The sequence below is a fragment of the Siniperca chuatsi genome, linkage group LG17 (genome assembly GCF_020085105.1).
Source record: "Siniperca chuatsi isolate FFG_IHB_CAS linkage group LG17, ASM2008510v1, whole genome shotgun sequence".
Taxonomy (NCBI): domain Eukaryota; kingdom Metazoa; phylum Chordata; class Actinopteri; order Centrarchiformes; family Sinipercidae; genus Siniperca; species Siniperca chuatsi.
Window position 1 is genome coordinate 1,935,087 of NC_058058.1, and position 19,550 is coordinate 1,954,636.

The 19,550-nt window shown below is 42.3% G+C and overlaps 1 pseudogene; it reads right to left on the reverse strand.

Moving 5' to 3' along the window:
- LOC122864478 overlaps positions 1–19,550 on the reverse strand; it is a 94,682-nt pseudogene that overhangs the window by 33,650 nt on the left and 41,482 nt on the right.

The following is a 19,550-nucleotide window of genomic DNA, read 5'->3' on the forward strand; positions in this document are numbered from 1 at the left end:
ATTTTCAGGATCATCATTTTATTCTGGGGTTGTACCAGAATAGGTTTGCATGGTTTCATTTTCAATAAACACCATATTTTTTACTCGCACTGCACATTGCTGCAGCTACCGAGCGAGGCGTCGCACTTCTATTGGATCGTGTGCAGTGCCGAGGTAAAGGACTACCGGCCAATCGGAAGCAGAGTAGGGCGGGTCCTGACGAGAAAGGCAGTGTGATCCAAAACAGAGCCTCTGCAGCCGGTAACTATGGCTTCGGTTCAGCCGTACATGTCAGAGCCCGAGTCTGATGCCGAAACACAGGCAGAACAACCCGAACCAGCTTCACAACCGAGACTGGAGCGAGACGTTTCAGACTGGTACGTTATAAATTTGTAATTGTATCTTTTTATCTTTGATAGGAAACGTTTTAACTGTGCACTGTCTGTACATAATAATAATAATAATAATAATAATAAAACTTTATTTATAGAGCACTTATCAAAGCAAAGTACAAAGTGCTTCACAACAAGAAAAATAAAATAACACAGTGAATGACGAAATATAAAGAAATAAAACACATGAAATACAGAAAAACAATAAAATAAACAGTAAAATAAACCAGTTCAGGTAAAATCAGGATCTGCTTTCAGATAAAAATGTGTTTTGAGACGAGACTTAAACGAAGACTCTGACTCAGACAGCCTAATTTCTTCGGGCAGGTTGTTCCAGAGCCTCGGGGCCCTGATGGCAAAAGCTCTGTCCCCCTTAGTTTCCATCCTGGACTCAGGCACAGACAGGAGACCCCTGCCCGAAGATCTCAAACTACGTGAAGGTTCATAAGGGATTACAAGGTCTAAAATATAATCTGGGGCCAGGCCATTAAAAGTAATCAACAAGATCTTAAAATCAATCCTAAAACCAACAGGGAGCCAGTGTAAAGAGGCTAAAACAGGTGTGATGTGGTCGTACTTCTTGGTCATCACATCACAGTAACAACTTTATGCCCACTGACCGCCTGGTATCTAACGTTATTTTAATGTCATATTTAGGTGGACTTGTGGAAACTGCTCGATTGGTGCATTGCGACGCGTGCTACACAGTGACGTAGATACGTTACGGAAGTAAAGGCTGGACTGCAGTCGGGCTGTTTTCAGGCAGTTCAGGAGCAGAGCTTTGGGCTGGACTCTGGGCTTTTTCACTTTGCAAACCTATCACATGCACAAAAAAGATAGATAACACAATAAAGCAAAGAGAAACACCCAAAAAGCATAATATGACCACTTCAAATCTTTAAACTTTAAATCAGTCATGTAAATATCAGCCATAAATGTCATGCTGGATATAATTAAACATTATTGCCAGTGTTCTTTGGTTATTCCTGTATCTGTGGAGTCTGGTTAAAGAAAAACTCCCGCGGTTTTAAGTATCAAACGTTCCCTGTTGGTCTGCAGTGTTGCTCAGTAACATTTTTAGCTTGCTCCTCTGTGGAGGAAGGCAAATTAGCTTAATTTAAAAGCAGAATAGATCCCAATATTTACTCAGTTCTCAAAACATCTCAAAGAGATGTCCACAGAAACTTGTGAAAACACTCCCACAGTATACTCCACCTGTCCACTGTCCACCTGTATAATCATGTTCCAAACATTCAAAATGCTTTGGCTATATACACAGCTGCTCAAGTGTAGCTAGCTCAGTTAGCTGCAAGCATAGTTGGGTGCGACAAAGCTAGCATATAACAGCGCTAGCAACAAATAGATGCTGTGTATTTAAAGACACATTTAAATGGATACTTAAATAAAAGTAACATTATCACAGTGTCAAAATACTCTGTTTCAAGTAAAAGTCCTGCATTCAAAATTTTACTTAAGTGTAAAAGTATTAGCATCAAAATGTACTTAAAGTACCAAAAGTGCTCATTATGCAGAATGTCTCTTTACAGAACAATGTATATTATATTATTGGATTATAATTATTAATGCATTCATGTGGTCATCACTTTAATGTTGCAGCTGGTGAAGGTGGGGCTAATTTTAATTACTATCTTTTACTTTAATTACGGAATAAATAAACTCTAATCTTATCCTAAAATTTGACATCATAATTTATTTGTTGTTGTTTACCCAACACATGCTCATACCTAAATGACAGAATATGTAGATCGTCAATGACTCCCAAAACGACATAGGACCGCTGGAAAGTACCAGCGACAGGCGTACTGCCGAAGTACGTGACATAACTCTTAGTAAGTAAACTACGTAACGTTATTTAACTTAAAACTTTAAATGAGTCAACGCTGACTTGGTTTCACACGTGGATGAAAGTCCTGTGTTTGTCTGAACGTGCCGCAGATGAATTTGAATGACTGAACAGATCAAAGATGTGGGCGGTGTCACAAACTAGTTCGGGGAATGTGACAAGGAGGCGTGGACGTGCGCTGTGGAGGTGTTGCAGTGCAAAAGCAAAAGAAGGTGATGCAAAGTGGATGTAAGCTGTAGGAAGGGAGAGCCACATGGGCCAGCTTTTAGGGCCCAGGTGAGCTTAACCGGCTGACGACCCTCCCATGTCAGCCAACTTCTCGCTGAGGTGGGCCAGGACTGCCTCCAAGACAGTGGGAGGGGCGTCACAGCAGCCATTCAGAACCAGGCTAAAAAGTATGTTCTCTATAAACACAACATCTGCGTTAATGAGTAACGTTCTCTTTGATTTGGCCAGTGCGCGTTGGTCTGCTCTGTACAATCTTGGACACGCCTCAAAGCCACACCTCCTTCCGGATAACAGAATGAACAATAACCATTTTCTGTCATGTGTTTTCAAGGTTAATAGTCTCTCTGCAGCAGCATAAGTGCAGATGATGATCACTGTCTGCTCTGACTGATACATTGGCACGTTGAACTGACCAGGACACAGCCCCATCTCCGATTAAACAGCCATGTCTCATTACAAAGTTGAACTCCCGATTTTTCAGCCACAAGAGCCACAATTAAAGGCAGCACCTTTGTTCTTTGCAGAGATTCTGAGGCTTTTAATGAAATATTGATTTTTATTGTACAGAAGTCATTGTTGATGGCGCAGTTGTTGCTGAATGCATTACAAGTTAACAGTGAGCTGTTATTGTGCAGCTCCCAGCGGACAGCATGGCATTAAAACTGCCAGATAAGAGCTTTTGTTCCTGTTGGGGCTCACTGGGTAAATCATGAAGCGCACACTGGTCCCATTTCAAGCTGTGGGCTGTGTAAAAAAAGGAGATCCCTGCACGTGGCTCTTGCATTCGGGATTTTATCGAATCAGAACACGAGTTCCTTTAAGAACGTTTATTATACAGATCTACAGGGACTGAAACATTAGTCGGATGTACTGATTCAATAAAATCTTGAATGCAAGAGCAGAAATCTACTTTTTAAACAATGGTGCTGATAACATTTCTGCATGACAAAAAGAAGATCAGTTAAAAGTGCACTGCACAAGTTTGTTTTAGCAGCCCAAATCCACAAATGTCCTCATTGTTATTAGTTTTTTTTTAAATAACAAACTTTAAAATCCAATTGGAAATGGATATAATTATTTTTCAAAAGAGCTGATAGTAATAATTTTTATTTGCAAAAAGTAGTTTTATGTTAAAATATGCCAGTTCGGTTCATGTTTACTACATTAGGTGTAATACTGATCCATGACGGGGATTTCACGAGGACACTTAAATTTCTTGAGATTGTGAACATTAAAATTCAATAAAACATATTTCATGGGGGAAAAAAGGGTAAATAAGGCATAATAATAAGGATAGTCATTTTAATATTATCATTATATATATATAATTATTTTTAGCATTAAGCACTTTGTTAAAACACATTTTTACCCAAACTTAATTTTTTTATGTACACAAAGTTACCATTTACAGAATATAAGAGAACATCGGGTGCTGCAGCTGTTCTGAGTGACTGCCTTTTATATGTTTACACACTTTTTCCATTTACTTAAAAAAAAATGTATTCCCTTTTTGTTTGTTTTCGTTGTTCAAATATCTAATTTCCTTGCCAACTAAATATAAATACAACAATTGGAAAATGAATAAAAGATTAAATGACAGCAACAAAAGGTAAACGTTCAGATTTTGTACCAGTGATGAATTTTGTTCACATTGCAGAGCTTCTTTCTTCAGAAGCTTTCTCATTATAATCCCATTCTCACAACACTGGGCCTTTACTTTGTTGTGTATTTTAGTGAAAAGTTTAATGCACATCATAATGTTATCTCAGTTTCCCTGCTAGTGCTGGAGTCGCGCCGCTGCTGAATGCATACAGAAGGACGCTACGTTGTGTCTTGTTATAATTTAAACTGAGAAAACAACATCAAAGTGCACTTTTTAACGTGTTTTTCCAGTTTCACACTTGAGTGTGGATTTAACCTTGCTGGGTAAACACGGCAGAGTGAAATTAAAGTTGAAAGATAATCTCATTAAGTTTAAGTCAACAGAGAGACACAGTGGATCCATAGTGGAGCGTTTATCTGGACCCCAGACACCTCTCTGCTCCTTAATTAACACTTAATTGATTAACGAGTAGACACTTGTTAAATGAATTTCACCCACTTTCATCAGACTCCAGGGCCTCATAGAGAGCAAAGTCTGTGTGTGTGTGTGTGTGTGTGTGTGTGTGTGCGTGTGCGTGTGTGTTTGTGTGAGAGAGAGAGGGTAGAGCAAGTCAAAGGAGCAACAGAGAGAGAGAGGTGAAGAGCGTTTGTAATTTTTAATACATTCATATTTGCATAAAACGCAAAAAGAGTCTCTGGTTACAAATAAAAGTGTGTGAATACCTGCTGGCCTCTGTATGTGTGTGTGTGTGTGAGTGTGTGTTTGTGTGTGTGTGTGTGTGTTCATGCTGAGGAATCCCACAGTGTAATTGAAACAGCTCTGTATAATTAGTAAGAAAAAAGACAGTTGATTAGCCTCTTAATGGCCTGCTTGTGTTCCCAATTTCCTCTTTCTGACACACACACACACACACACACACACACACACACACACACACACACACAAACACTCGCAATCATCAGCCACCATCACCATTAGCATCACCATTATGTGTAGCACACGATGTATGTGTGTTATTATCAGTATTAGACAGGAGCCACCGATGTGACAAACAGCAGCGCAGCTTTTGCATAATGTGGAACAGCTTTACACACACGCGTTTGTACTTATGTACTTGTGAGGACCTGCTAGCCCCTAATGCCCTACGTTAACCAGGTCAACAAGTCTGACCTTTCAAACGTCCCCTTGGAGAAGTGAGAAGTGGTCCAAGAGATCACAGGTCCAGTGCACATGCACATGCTTGGCTTAGGCTGTGAGAACACGTTTGCTATTTTTCTAATTCATTAAAAAATCAAGTTTCAAGTGGACGCTTTTTGTAAAAACCAAAGGGACAATAAGAACCTAGTATCATTAAGTAGTATTAAGTAAAATTAGAATCAAGGATTTCATGGTGCTTGGAAACATCAGTGTTAGACGTAAAGGTAAACTGCAGAGACTAATAAACTGCTTCCACACCTGTAGTTCAGTTTATTTGGTCTGGACCAATGGAAAGAAAGTATTCTTCTGGTACAGTTTGTATTCTCATTGACTTTTTACTAATGATCCAAGAGGTGTAAACAAGATAGAGGCGTCTAACTGTGGGATCGATATGTCAAGCCTGTTTTTATGGACTTAATGACCTGCCACGGTTTGCAGGAGAAGGATACAAGCACAACACATTCTGGTTTTAACGGCTGTCACACTCATGTACGAGTCCTGTACGAAATGCACCAGAGTTCAAAGCTAATGGGTCACCAAAAAGATGTCCAGCAAGTAATTTGTTCCAAATGCAATTAGGGGATTGGATGCATAGAAGGCTCCTTACAGTCTGTCTCTTTCTTCAACCAAATAGCGTATCTACTGTATCTTATCTGTGTCTCATAACTAACTGTGAACAATAAAGTTCCTTATCTAACCTGAGGTGAGGTGAGGTGAGGTGACGGCAGTCACAACATTGTAGGAATAATATTTAGACTGCCTAGTTTAAACTCCAGAGATCTCAGATTCTGTCAGAAAACACAGGCAGGCCTTCAACACGGAAACGTGACAGATTAATTGAATTTCACTCATTCATCAAGTTCAAGTGTGATCACACAGAAAATATTTAACAGCGAAGTAGCATATAGACTCTGGCCAAGCGAACACACAGACACGAACACTCATCGATGATTGCATTTGTTCTAACATTGGATCTGCGTTAGTTGTTATGGCAACAGACGGCTGTGGGTGGGCGTGAGGGGAGCGAGACATGGGCTCCGAGCCCCTGACAGTGATGGCACCCTTAACTGCAACACAAGAGTCAGCCAATTATACAAGTGGTGGAGCGTTAGAAAGCTGCTCAGCCCTGAGCAGCAGAGGCACACAGAGATGCTGAGGAGGTATTAAGTGGCTCAGCTGAAGCCCAATTCCCCCCGTTAGTTGTTTTCTCAGGCAAAGTGGCTCATTTTAAGTCAAGTTGAGTCTAATTAAAGCTGTGCAGAGAATTGCCTGCGACAAAGCTGCGAGAGAAAGTAAAGACGATAAGGAGAAGTGTCGGCAAGTGTGTGTGTGTTTGTGTGTGCGCGCCCTTGCAGTCTATTTTTGCGAGGACCAATTTGAGTTTTACACCTGGAAAGTGGGGACATTTTGTCCAGTCCAAACTCCTTCAAAGGTCCGTTTAAGGTTTCAGACTTGTTTTTGCGCTCTTGTACATTGGGACCATATTGAGTTTTATACCTGGAAAGTGAGCACATGATTTAAAACGTGGGGATGTTTGCAAAGTGAGGACCCTTTGAATTGTGAGAACATTTTAGGAAAGTCAGAATTATATTTTTTAAATGTAGGACATTTTTGGAAAGTGAGGACATTTTTGGTAAGAGAAGACACTGAAAGATTGCAAGAAAATTTTAGGATAATGGAAACATTTTGGAAAGTGAGGACATTCATAAAAGGGGGGACATTCTTGAAAAGTGGGGACTAGAAAGTGATGTCTTCAAATTGTTTACTTTGTCTGACCAAAAAGTAAAAAACTATTGTTGACCCCCTCCACCACTCACCCTGTTGATCAGCTCTCCCACCATGCCGGTCCAGCTGCCGTTGGGCTCCGGGGCTCCGTACAGCCCGTCGTCCACCAGCTTGATCTTGAAGGAGAACTTCAAGATGTCTGCCAGCTCCCGCAGCATGTCCACACAGAAACCCTCGTACTGGTCGTTACCCTGGAAGTCCTGGTAGTTGGACTTACGCATCACGTACGGGTTTTCCTGTCAGACAGGAAGTGATAACATACAGCAGCTGATTCAAAGGAGCAAGTGATGTTTCATGCAACATTGTGTACTTGACAGATTTTTTTACCAGTATTGTGGTGACGATTAGCGTCTTGTTAGCCAGTGTCTCTGACGCGTTGAGGTCCAGAGAAGTGGAGTTCATGGCCAACGTGTTGTTGGAGTACCAGGTACCAATCTGTCCGTCCATGAAGAAGAGGAGGACAAATAGGAGTTAGAGGAGGAAGAGGTTAATATGAGGGGAAGAAGAGGAAAAGGTGGGAGATTTAAGACAGAGGGGCGTCAAGGTCCACATTTCAAGACCAAACATGTCATGACAGATCGAAAAGGCCTGTCATGTTTTAAAGATTACTCCTGGTCAGGCCTGATCACACCAGCTTTTAAAACTGTAGTTGAGTTTTCAAAGTGCACTGTTCACCTTATAAATAGCAATCTTGCCAAGAGAAAGATGAATTATAGGGTTGAAGATCATGTGATATGATGGAGAGTTCCAGAACGGCTACTAAATTAACCTTGTAGTGAGACAAGGTGGTGTCCACTGCTGTTTGCAAGGTCAAGAATGAAATTTAAAATTCAACTTTAAATGCACCAGAGACGTCCTTGCTCAGAAAAATGGAGATTTAAACATCTAAATAACCATGACAACTGGGCAAACGCCATCTGCTGGTGAAGAACATGTGATATGATCAAAAGCTCCAGAACAGCTACTAAAGGAACCTCGTGGTGAGAATATTTTGTCAACAGTGCCCAAATTTAGTTCCAGGAACTCATCCCGGAAGCAGATGCAGAACAGTGGAAACCAAAGCAGAACCTGTGATATTGAATATGCATTGTTGTCCTGCAGTGGAAAAGGGCCATTTGTCAACTTTTGAAGCCAACCTCCTGAAAAGATTTGTGAGTATAGGAGTCGACAAGGAACATCCGAAGACACAATTACTTTGCGAGACTTGAGGCAGAAAAGGTTGCCTGAACCTAAAGGCCTCTGATTCTTCAGAGACTGCATTTGGACACAGCTAGTGTGTCTGCGTTGTCGGATTTAAAATGTCCTAAATAGTCATAAACCTTGAAATTAACCTTAAAATTGCAAACTGAAAGATAAGAAAAAAGGAGAAAGGCAACAGACAAACATAAAAATCATAAAAGTGTTATTAGAGGCAGAGAGACAGATGACAGAGGAAGCTGAATAAACTTTGCTGCAGAATCAATGCTGAAATCAATGAGGGAGGATCTGGCTCCTCCCGGCTCATTCAGCAGGTTAAATAAGGTCATAAATACGTATCTGTTGACCTAACACCAACCCCATCACATCCCCTGACCTCCCGACCTTATCTGACCTCTTGTTTGTTTGTGCATTCATTAGCAGTTAGGATACTGTGCTGTTTCCCAGGGGACAGGCTGATAAAGAGCAGGGGCCACTCCTTCCCCGACTCTCGTCGTCATGTGAAAACTCATCTGCGTTGGGTAAATTTCAGGCGTCTTACCATCCTCACCTCCCGTAAATCATGTCCACCCTTTCCCGCCTGTCTTATTACCTTTTTTGTTTCCTTGTTTACCCACCAGAAATTCAACTTTTCTCCAGTTGACCGTGACTCCAATGCAAAAGACCATTTCTTTTTCTACTCTATGACTTTCCATCACTCACTTAAAGTTCTGTTCTGTTTTTATTATTTTTTGGTTTATGAATACTGTTCCTAAACAATTCTCAAGGAAGGTCGATATTTAAATCCAACCATACAATTTATATGTTTGTTCCAACCTAAAGCCCACTAATTATCTCATTCTTTAATCCATACAAAGATCGAGGTGTAAAAATAACAGGTTTTGGTTTTATGGGGGGTTATGTGCAGGACTATTTCTTGGGCGGACGCAGTGACTTTCTGGAGTCTTTCATCTCCAGGATGTAGATTAAACAAACAAGATAAATGTGTTAATTAGTAAGCTTTAGAGGTGCTGGTAGGTAGATTTGGTTACCTTTGGACCCCATTTCCAGTCTTTGTGCTAAGATAAGCTAACTGGCTGCTGGCTGTAGCCTTATATTAAATGGACAAAGATATCAATCTAACTCTCTGCCAGAAAGCATATTTCCCAAAATGTCAAACTATTCCTTTAAGAATAGGCTCCTGACAGTGGTAGAAATTATTAACAGTGACAAGTCAGGTTTATTCAAATTTCAGCGTACTTAACCCTAGCCTGTGAGCCCATTTGACCCTGTGGTGACCTCAGTTGATCTCTGACCTTTTAATGTTCATCTGAGGTCATAAAGCAACACTCGACCCACATGGGCAAATGCTGCGTTTCAGACAAAGTCGGAGGTTGAAATTTCCGACTTCTGACCTCAAAGCGTTCCAGGTGCACGAGTCCAACGTAAACAAAAAGTGACAGACTGATGTTTCTTTAGCAAGTCAGACAACTACTTCTTCCTGAGTTCACAAGTAGAAACTCCAACTTTAAGCGCTGCAGCTGCAGCTGAATGCTAACTTAACCTCTGGCCTGTCTGCCTCCCACCTGACCCCATGTGACCTCTGACCTCTTTATGGCCCCCGGGGTGTTTCTCCAGGATCTTCAGGGTGTAATTGGTCCTCTGGCCTTTGCTGTTGAACTCAATGTGACCCGTCAGACCATCGTACTCCACCTGATGAGACAAACAGAGAGCGACCAAAAAAGTTTGTTAGCTGACAGCCTCCAGCCAGCAAGCAAGGTTGCCTGAAAGCCGTTAGCTACAATAGCTAATCCAAGGAGCTAATTTCTGTGTTTGTGTCGGACTCAGGAGACAAGCAAAATTATTTATGTAAAATTAAAGTTTATTTGGGGCTGCTTGCCCCGATATATGTTGTTTTGTCTTAGTTGCGTATACTCAAATCTCAACAACAGAGGTGGTGAGTGGCAAATGAATGGCCCAGAGTCAGAATGGACACAATTATGAAACCAGAAAGTGGCATAGTGAAATTAATCTGTGCGTCTACGCAAAATATGTGGGTCTAGAAGATTGGTGACGTAGGAACAACCTGCAAGGCCAGTTGGTAAACTACTGCAGTTGGCAATCTAATCACTAACATGGTAGCCAGCCCGGAAGTTGCTAGCGCTGTTCAGTCACAACAATCTCTGAGCTTCTTACTTTTTTCTCTGTACTGGACCATTTACGACCCCCTGACATTTTGCCCTCTGTTCATCATTTCATTCAAGAAAGAGTTTTTTGAGGAGGAGAAAAAAGCTCCATGAGCCAGCTAGCTTTCCAAGTGTCAATTAGCAAGCTCATTAGCTCGATCGCTAATGGGACAATAAGTTCACCCAGTATTTGTACCGTCAAATCCAGTCTCATAACTTAAAACCATCTCTTTTGTGGAGCAGTTCATCCTCCGGCAGAGGTGGGTTGAAATGAAACTGGATGGTGATGCACTGCACACAGCAGTCTCCGTCACTCAGAATCACTGCTCCCAGCCGGAGGCTCTCTGGCAGCGAGCCGGCTGGAATCCAGTTTCCAGCTATTATCCAGCCACTGCGAGTCCCCCCTCCCTCCCTCCTGCTGTCTAGATTCCACAGTAAACACGCCCATTTAAGCGCCATTCATTTAATTGCAGGGTGTCACCACGAGACACATTCACACATTAACCGATGTGATGGCCCACAGTCCACTGCAGAGTCATGTTTCTTTGTTCAGGCCGTGGTTTGGACAGTATGTTTCCCTAACTTACAGAAGTTGCTGGAACTAAAATAATGTTGCTGCTCATTGTCACTAGTTATTATTCACATATTTTTAACAGCATAAACCCCGATTTTACCCTCACATTTCACCTTAATGACTTGGAAGTTCAAGTTTATTTTTTTCTTTTCGGCCACCGGCATCATTATAACGAAGAGGTCCGCGCCGCGTCACACTGGCTTATTCGATGACTTAGAACTCTGTGACATAAAACGCCGACTGAGTGCCGTGGAAGCCCGGCAGGACAGACCCGAGTACACTGGGGACACAGAGACTGGATGACATAGAGGCCCGTCTAGACCTCAAACCGCCTACTCAACCAGCACCACAAGAACAGCTGACCGCCAGTCCTTCCGCCAGATGTCGACTGTTTAGGCGCACATCCTCGGCTGAAGGCAGTGCAGGAGAGGACCCGCGGCCCATCCATCCAGCATCAGCGTCTGCCACACCAGCCTGCTCCAGCACTGCTATTCCACTGCCAGATCCCTCGCCAGACATCTCTGTCAGAGCCCTGTCCGACCAACGGGAGGGGGCATTTTACAGAGACTGCTTTGTGGGGGGAGAGCATCTGCCAGGAGTGTATGCTGCAAATATCTTCATGGCTCTTGCACCGCTCGAGTCCTATCAGAGCTGGGGGAAGACAGCGAACTGGAGCGGGACGAATGGAAAATCAGAGTTGCCAGGAAGCCTAAAGGAGAAGGTCCTTTCCTATGTGACTCAAAGATCCCAAGACCTGTCGGGGGAACAGGATCAGGAACAGAATCACTGAAAGACTGAGGAGGTCGACCCTGAGAAGGCACGGATTGGATATTGTAGCTGTTGATTTGCATTTCCCAAGACTTAAGAATAAAAATGCACAGTATTAACAATGCAACGTCTTTCATCTGTTTATCTGTTATGCTTATTTTGTGTAATGAATGAGGTACATCAACATAAAGTATTAAAAAAAGAAAGTCAAGTGCTGTGTTTGGGCTCTACAGATAACAAACACAGAATGTGTGCTCAGTGTTACAAAGCAGTCAGTGGGACCATCTAGATTGTGGGGGCTGGGATCTGTAAGGATGACACACTGCTGGTCCATGAAGTGCGAACAAAAAGGTACATTCTGATGCTAATGATGTGTTTGCATCTTTGCAGATTAGATTGTTAGGACTGAAAATGACCAATAGTGCCTAAAATCCACTGTAATCTCTCTATTATCCCCAGACACGTCTCGACTGTGGCCGCTTTTGATTGAGATACTGTTAACACGTTAGACCAGTTTTGTTACATTTAAATAAAAAAACACTGATATTGTGTCATTGGCTGTAATTAACACACAAAAATGGAAGCAGGGGGCACAATCCAAAGTGTGTCTTACCTGCCAAGATAAGCAGCAGATGTTTGTTTGAAGTGATTTCACCATTTACACAAAACAGTTTTTAGACAGTAGACATGTAAAATTTTACAAATATAGTAAACAGTAACCGCAAAAAGGAAGAATACATTAAGTTATTTCTTTCCTCGTGTAAAAAAAAACATTGTGCCAATTTGTCCCGGCATGTTGCTGTATGGGCGTGTATTCTACTTTATGTCCAAAAATCTGATGTATGATATATGCCTTGTTTACAGCAGATAAGTCAGCTGCACAGATAGTTATTTCTTACTGTATATCATTCATTTCCCACCCACATTGCTTTCATTTTTCCACACAGTTCTGTTGAAGAACGCATCCCTCTGCGCTTTCATCCCACAGAATAGAAGGAATAATCAGTAACTAGAGGCGTGTCTCATTCAGCAGTAACCTATATTTTATGTTAGCTAATGCATAAAAACAGCGCTTCACTAAAATGCTATTTGTGGGAAGCGCACTCCCTCATACACAAACAAATATGATAAGAACAGCTGATTTCAGTTGCACTCGGTCAATGAAAATGTCCATCAGCAACGGCCAAACATGAAGAAAGCTGGTCGCACTACAGCCGTCTGATGACAGTAAACTGTTCCATAATCACTGCTCCTCCTGGTGGAGAGATAAAGCGTTGCAACGGGTTTCCACAAATGGTGCTCAGGTGGCGCTGCATTCACTACGTCATGGAGGGGGGATCGCATACCAATCGAGTGCACAGCGGGGATCCAGCGGGGATCAGTTGAGGTTCAGCCTGCAATTTTAGATGTCTACTACTGTAGTAAGCTACAACAGCTTCCTCTGTTTTGGACTCTACATCCACTCCAAGCACTTTCAAGGCAGCTTCAAAGTTCACCAAAGTTGAACAGGATGTGAAAAATTCATATCGATTTCCTTACCCCTGAGTGAATCCACAGATCCTCTTTACCCACGCAGTTATGAAAAATAACACACACCACAGATAAGTCATTGGCCTTTGTAATTCTGCAGAGAAATCAATTCATTTTAATAGAATCACAGCAATTAGTAGATTTGCTTGCAGGGTGGAGTGAATCTGCACTAATCTTTCATGTGCAGTTCAACTTTGGTGAATTTTGATATCAAAGTTAATTTGCACCTTTGACCAATAGTAAATCTTGACAGAGCCGACCTTTGAGGGCACAGAGAGCCGACGAGTCCTGAATAAAGAAAGCTATCGTAGTTTATTAACTGTGTTGCACCGTCAACTCCTCCAAGTTGTAAATCTCTTGAATAAACTGTGTTAACTCCCGTTAGCGACAATTGAGCTGGCTAGCTAAGAGAGCTATAGTGACTGACTAGCACTAGCATGTCCCCTGGAAGCTAGTGTGTTAGCAGCTAGTTCGCCAGCCACAGTAGTTCACGAGTAGTCGCTACATCACCAAGCTTCCAGCACCACCGTCCAAAACTAGCTGAAAGGAAGTGTTTGTAGCAGCTGAATCAGAAGATAAGTCTCAGATGAGTGTGAGACTTGTGTGATACATGTGCAATCAAGCGTGCGATTGAGTGCACGTAGAGCAGAGTGTGTGTGTGTGAGTGTGTGTGTGTATCTGCACTGCATGACTCAAGATGAGTTACATCCCAAAAACTCTGTGGCGAGAGAGACAGAGGGAGACAGAGAGAGAGAGATTGAGAGAGGTCTCTGGTTGCTGCCAAAAACAGCGTAGAGATGATGAAGTGATGCACTGAGAGCAACAAACAATATGGAGGGAGTGAGGGGGGAGGGAGGGCGTGAGAGGGGGGGAGGGAGGGAGGCATCCTCAGTGGATGGATGAAACAAGAAGTGGCAGACAGACAGAAATGGGAAGAGGAGGATGAGAATAAATTAAATGAACGTGGAAATGAAAGAGGAAAGAAGGAGGGAGAAAGGGAAAGGTGCCAGAGAAAAAAAAGACAGAAATTCCCCCCCAGTGATCAAACTAAACTACAACATATATTGTGTGTTATTTCCTTCCTTCCTAATCGCCACTGTTACAAAAATGATCGATATGAACGTTTTCTGACCTCTATGATTTAAGGTTTGCTTAGATGCAGAAACTACTTTGCTAATGTCACAGAAAGACGGTGGTTAAAAGAAACCAGTGTTGACTCTCGGTAGGAGATGGGATGTGAACAGCTGTGTCACATGTCAAACTCACTTTATTGACCCATCCATCCACCTTAACCTCCCCCCTAAAAGGTTTAAGGCTCTATAACAATGTAACACCACATTGTACCATTGTTCCAGACAACAGTCATATTTCACACGAACACTAGAGGTCAGGTAAACGTATACAAACTGTAGGCCATGTTGGGCATTTTAATAACTGACATTTGCTGTAGTTCTTCTCTTAAAAACACTAACCCTATTTATACACTGTCAGAGGATTATTTATAGCACAACCACATTAGAAATTTCAAACTAGAGCAACAGTTTAAAGGGACAGTTCACCCCAAAATCAAAAATACATATTTTTTCTCTTACCTGTAGCGCTGTTTATCCATCTAGATTGTTGTTCCTGCATGAAACTGCTTGAAACAAGGTCTGTGGATTATCTCGAGTAGCCAGGTCAGGATTTTTGGAAAGACACATTGCTGTTGAGTTTTTCAAATGTATTTTTGACATGAAACTGACCATGTAAATATAAATATATAATTTTAGGTCACTAAACTGGACATTGAGCATTACATCTTAATAATAATTGTGCAATATTCTGTTTACTACTCAAGTGCAATATTAGTTTTCCCTTGTTAGTTTTTCTTATTACTGTTACGGATATACCTCAATTACTCTCGACAGTACATGCACCTCCGCTTTTACTATTATTTATTACATAATTAGTGACATTGTATTTATACTGTACTTCACCATCTACCAGTAAACCCACTTGGTACTCGACACTTAGTTTATCTTATACTTATACCAACATGTTACTTAATTTATTTCTGACCTGTTTATAGTGTATAATATCGTTTTCTCCTGTGTGCACTGACGTAAAGAAGAGCTACTGGAACAAAGAGTTTCCCTACGGGGATCAATAAAGTATTTCTGATTTCTGATTTCTGATAAAACATCTGACTGTTGCAATGGAGTCAGACGAGAAGATCATGCGAGTATTATGAGGACTGGATAGTCCTGAGGACTAGACTAGTACTTTCTCCTGTGTGCACTGACGTAAAGGCGAGCTACTGTAACAAAGAGTTTCCCTACGGGGATCAATAAAGTATTTCTGATTCTGATTCTGATTCTGATACCTGAGTCCAAGATGGCACCCGTTCATTCCAATAAGAGCTGCCTACCCAACGCATGCTGTATGACTAGGAAGTTTAAATTGGTTTTCTGACACATAAAAACAGCTTTTCAAGGCTCTGAGGAAGTTTAAAAAGAAATTAAACCGTCATGGTATAAAATTTATAATACAAAGATTAATGAACGACCTTGTTCACAGCAATAAGGCTGACTTGCCACAACATGTCCAACTTTTTTTATCCATCCATGGGAAAGGCAACGAACAAGAAGGTTTCCCAGAATGTCCGAGTGTGCGTGTGCGTTTACCATGCGTAGATAGTTCATGAGGCTGGTTCCATGCTGCCAGATGAGTGGGGAGGTGCAGCTCAGCGGCTTCACTCCGATCTCCTGACTGCGGTTCAGCTCACGCACAGCGCTCACCACCACATGAACCGCATCGAACATCAGGGCCGATGACAGCTGAAACACACAAAATTAAACAAAAATACAATAAACAAAACCGGATTTTACATCGGAAGCTTGCCTGTGAAAAGCCAACTGTCTTCTTACCGCCCCTGAAGTTGCCGTGACAAACCAAACCTCCACTAGCTTCTGGTGCATTTTACATTTTAACAAACCAAATTACTTAGGTTTACTTAGTCTATCTTGTAAATTATAGGAACATAAAATGAGACATTGTGGTTTTGCAAGCAGTTAGCTCACACATTAACCACCTATCAACCATAGCGGTTAGCGTTCTCCCCTGTGCCTCTAGTGTTTTTGCTAAGCTAGGCTAAACTACAAAGCTGTTTTAGCTAACGTTTTGGTGAAGCCATTGCCTATTTACACATCCAGCAGACACAGAGCAACATGATCATCCTATTGGAGTCGTGTTTGTGTCCACCTGATGAATCTAAAACCAATATTCACTCTCCTATTAGCTCCAATTTGGTCTCCACCAACTCCTGAGAAACATATCTGGCTCTTTCGCTGCTAAATGTTCCACTTTCTTCACCAGCTAGTCTCTGGCTGTGTCTGTTTGGTGCTGAGCAGGTCGTGTACAGGGGGTTTATCAGAGCTTGTTTAATGAAAACAGCTGCCTGCTGGAAACACTGAGACTGAACCAGTTAGGAAACATGTTGCAAATCCAAAACTAGGCGCTAAAAGAGGCTAAAACGCTCCGCAGAGCTGCAGAGTGGGTGATTTGATTGGACGATCATTTGATTTTATATTGTTCATTCAAGCTCTGAGTCCTACACAGAGGGAAAACTGAAAAACTGAACCGCTCCTGCTATCAGCGGCGTTCAGTGTGCGGCTCGCACAGCTCAGCGATCCTATCACAGTCTGACGTTCTGGTCTGTTTGGTCAGTTGTCAGTCAAACTGACCCTCTGAGGGAATCAGACGAATTGTACGGAGGCAGAGCTGCACAGTCTGTTGACGGCTGATAAAAAAGATGGACGTATGACTGAGTGTGATTGAAGTTAGTTTCAGGGCTGGATGAGGATAACTAATTACAGTTTGAAGAGAGAAAGAAAGAAGAGGGAAGGCAGAGATGGAAAGAGTAAAAAATAATTGGCAGCTCTTGCCAATCTGTCTCTTTGGTCCTGCAGCTGTTTCCTTTCGTTCAAATAACACACCGTTACTCTGGGAAATATCAGGGTGTTACTTTGAGATCATAGGGAGATCAAGATAAGATTTGGTACTCACATTTGGTATTTAAGCTCGTTACCTGCTTAATGAGTAAGTTAAAAATTTGCGCCCACACTGGAAGGTCTGTGCTGTCATGTGAAACAGCTCTGAACGTGATGTTGCCTCATTGTTCCGGGGCCTGGTGTACCAGGGAGAGTCAGAGATTTTTCACCAATTTTTTTTTAGGTTTATGGGACAGAATTACTGGATGTTATCTGGAAAAAGGAGACAAACTTTTGTTGTAATAGAATCAGACCCCGATCAACTGAAAGTGTGATAATGTAAAAAAAAGTGGATTTAGTGTTTACTTAGTCTTTGATGGTTCAGTTTTATCAATCCAAATTACTTAGTTAAAGTTCGGGAAAGATGGTGGTCTTGGTTAAATACTGAAAAAGTCAATGCTGACTTGAAGCACAAGACAGGACGTGTTTACCTTTTCAATATTTTACCAAAACCCCCATCTTCCAATCGTAACCAAAGTGTTTTATTATTCTAATTCAACAACAGGTCAGATGCAGGATGTGAACCCTGCTCTCTGGCTTCAAAGTCCTGCACCTTTTACACTCACCATCCCCTGTCCCTGCCCCTGTCCCTGTCCCTCTCCCTGTCGCTGCCCCTGTCCCTGCCCCTTCCCCTGCCCCTCTCCCTGCCCCTGTCCCTCTCCCTGCCCCTGTCCCTGTCCCTGTCCCTGCCCCTGTCCCTGTCCCTGTCCCTGCCCCTTCCCCTGCCCCTGTTCCTGCCCCTGTCCTGCCTGCCCCTGTCCCTGCCCCTGTCCCTGCCCCTGTCCCTGTCCCTGCCCCTTCCCCTGCCCCTGTTCCTGCCCCTGTCCCTGCCCCTGTCCCTGCCCCTTCCCCTGCCCCTGTTCCTGCCCCTGCCCGTGTCCCTGACCCTGACCCTGTCCTTGTCCCTGCCCCAGACCCTGACCCCGACCACCTCCTTATGGATCCTGTGCAGTACAACAGCGCAGCAGTTCATGGAGTGGGGACAACGTTGCCAGTAAACACAGACATTAATTACGTTTCCTCCACAACATATCAAATGCAGTTGCTAGGAGACAGGGTTGTATGGCATAGAGCAGTGGTTCTCAAACTGGGGGGCGGGCATAGAGTCGATGAAGAGGGGGCGTGGATGACCAGGGGAGGAACATGCAGTGGAACTAAGTTGAATTAGTATGATTTATACAGAGAAAACAAACAAACACGAGTTTGCTCAAGCCATCGTGCTGACCTGAATAATTTCATTTCATTTTATTTTAATAAAATTCAACTTGGCTCCTTGTTTATTAGTTGCTCCCTCAATATTGTTAATAATTAATAAAACATTAAATTAGTTTACATTGGGTGGGGAGGCATGACAGAAGAAGTGTGAGAGCCACTGGCATAGAGAGGGACGCTACGACAGGCTGTGGCAAATATTTAGGATAAATTCATTGCTTGTTTTGATCTTTTTTTTTTTGATAATGCTAAAAATATGAAGATCAGCCTCCTTTAAAGGAAAAAGGGGTTAAAATGTTTTCATCATAATTCTTTGCCAGCAGTCATTTCAGACTGAAACTCTTCATCTGATCACCAAGTAATGGCCATAATCATCACAATAATAAAGTTCATTATAATCAAAACAACCATATCTACGGCTCTTTTCAACTCCTTCAAGCACCTCGAGTGAATAAATACGAGTAATAAAGCCCCGGGGGATGTTCTCCGCAGTGATGATGGAGTCTTGAGTTATTGAGACAAACATTATTGTCATTACTATTATCTTTATCAAAGCCGTCTGCTCAGGTGTTATTACCTCTGCTGATATCAGAGCTGCAAATGAGACAAACACTTCTGAAGAGATTGATTTGTCCTGATGGGTCCTTTCGTTACGGAGGAGGAGAAGTGAAAGAAATAAGACATTACTGCAACTGCACAACATGCAGTCAAACACGAATCTGCAGAAGTGGAATTGAGCGAGACTGTACCGACGTTTTGTCGTCTATTTCTGGGCTGTTTTTTGGTTGTTGTTGTTTTTTAGGCATGTGACCTCAAGATTATAACTTTTCTTTGTGATTTTGAAACATTTAGCTATTAGAGATCACAACAGATTCTTTTTTTCTAGCACAGGCAGGTTTGCCTCTCCCTTAGCCTGGGAACCAGCCGAATCTGCCGAGCTCATGTGTATCATGGCAGATACGTCTGACCCCCCTCCCATTTTGACAGATTTCCACCCGTCCTGGATCCGGTCTGGGCACTCGTTTATA